Source organism: Sus scrofa, chromosome 7 (assembly GCF_000003025.6).
Source record: "Sus scrofa isolate TJ Tabasco breed Duroc chromosome 7, Sscrofa11.1, whole genome shotgun sequence".
NCBI classification, from domain to species: Eukaryota; Metazoa; Chordata; class Mammalia; order Artiodactyla; family Suidae; genus Sus; species Sus scrofa.
Genome location: NC_010449.5, coordinates 115,375,088 through 115,377,315, shown reverse-complemented (window position 1 = coordinate 115,377,315; position 2,228 = coordinate 115,375,088). Strand labels below are relative to the sequence as shown.

Below are 2,228 nucleotides of genomic sequence, written 5' to 3'. Positions count from 1 at the left end.
TACATATTTTTGCATGATTTTAATATAGATTGAATTTTTAAGGCATTTCATTCCTCTTGCCAATGGGGGTACATTGCCCTTGGATTTGTTCTGAACTTTCCCAAGAGTTATTAACCATTTCAAAAAAAATGTATCATCAATTTTGTCACACCCAGTACTTGAATCAGTCTGCACATGCAGCTGTCTCACTCACGAGGGGTGGATATAAACATATAGGCAGGGTTGTATAGCTATATTTCTTAAGCCCTTGCTTCAAATTATCAAATATAAAAAAATGTTAATAGAAATTTCCCTTGTTGGGCTGTGGGTTGAGGATCTGGTATTACTGCAGCAGCTCAGTTTCGATAGTGCAGTGCGGCCATAAAAAGAAAAAGCCTGTTGGGGAAAGAGATAAATCTCTCAGTAGAATTTCAAATAATTTATGGAGCTAGTCCATCCTCAAAGAGGCGGGGCCTCAACGTCCACTCTTGAAATGTTGGCTGCAATGGTTTCCTTTCCAGGAGGATGGAAAGGGATGGGGGTGGGTAACTTAATGGGAGAGAAGCCTGACCAACGCCACCTCAGCCAAGTGTTTTACTTAAGCCACACTGAGGACGACAGTGCAGGGGTCACAGTTTGGAGAAGCACCTGAATTGTATTCCACCAAACTACAAAATAGGGAAGGCCTGTAGAGGCAAAAAGCACAGGTTACATAAATTGTTTGTCAACAGTTAGGGTTGGAGCCAGCAAGAAGTAAGGATGCTTATTAAGCAAAAATTGGTTGGAGATCAAAATGGTTGCATGGTTACAAAGAGAGATCTTGAGGGAGTTCCAGTCATGGCGCAGTGGTTAACAAATCCGACTAGGAACCATGAGGTTGCGGGTTCGGTCCTTGGCCTTGCTCAGTGGGTTAAGGATCTGGCATTGCTGTGGCTGTGGTGTAGGCCAGAGGCTACAGCTCCGATTAGACCCCTAGCCTGGGAACCTCCATATGCCGTGGGAAGTGGCCCTAGAAAAGACAAAAAAAAAAGAGAGAGAGATCTTGACACCATTTTAAGGTGGCAGCTGGCAGCTACTAGCAGATCCCATTTTGAGAACAGCTTGTGGTGTCCTTGAGTTTGACATAGTTCAGAAAATTCAACTTCTTGGAGTTCCCAATGTGGTGCAGCAAATTGGACTAGTATCCATAAGGATGTAGGTTCAAGTCCTGGCCTCCCTCAGTGGGTCAGGGATCTAGTGTTGCCGTGAGCTGCAGTGTAGTTTGTAGATGCAGCTGTGGCTGTGGTGTAGGCTGGCAGCTGCAGCTCTGATTTGACCCCTAGCCTGGGAACTTCCATATGCCTTGGTGTGGCCCTAAAAGCAAAAAAAAAAAAAAAAAAAAAAAAAAATTCAACTTCTCAAGAATGCAAGAACGTGTCTGAAACCACATCCACAATAGCCTCCCAGATGCCTTAACCAGTTTAATGTTTTGTCAGAACAAAGAACAAACATGAAACAGGACAAGGGTATATTCTTTCAAGATTCCCAAAGGGACAGATTAGCATGGACACAGCAAATCAGCATGATCTTGGTGTCTGGGAAGGAAATCTCATCTTCAAAAGCGTGCCAGCAGCCAGCATCGCCAAGGTCCAGGCCATGTTCAGCTCCGGCTAGGACTGTGAAGCCCAATGGCGAGAAGCCGGATGCACTGGAGACGGGCATCTCCCAGGCTCTCCCGGAACTGGAGATGAACTTGGACCTCAAGGCCCAGCTGCTCGAGCTGAACCTCATGGCCGCCAAGGAAGTTGAGGTTGGCAGCGGTCAGAAAGCTGTTATCATCTCTGGTCCTTTTCCTCAACTGAAGTCTTTCCAGAAACTCCAGGTCTGAGTTGTGTGTGAGTTGGAGAAGTTCATTGCTCAGAGGAGAATTCTGCCCAATCCACCTCAAAAAATCCATACAAAAAATAAGCAAAAGTGTCCCAGGAGCCACACCCTGACAGCCATGCACGATGGCACCCTGGAGGACTTGGCGTTCCCTCGTGAGATGATGGGCAGAGAATCTGGGTGAAGAGGGACGGCAGCCACCTCATAAAGGACCCTTTGGACAAAGCACAGCAGAACAACGTGGAGCACATGGTATGAAACATTTTCTGGAATCTATAAGAAGCTCATGGGCGAGGATGTTAATTTTGAATTCCCAGAGTTTCGGCTGTAAATAGAAATGACTAAATAAAATATTATTCATAAGTGATTTATTTTTTTCACACCTG

The 2,228-nt window shown here is 45.3% G+C and overlaps 1 pseudogene; it reads left to right on the top strand.

Annotated features, from left to right (window-relative positions):
- LOC100519611 lies at window positions 1,427-2,228 on the top strand (annotated as a pseudogene).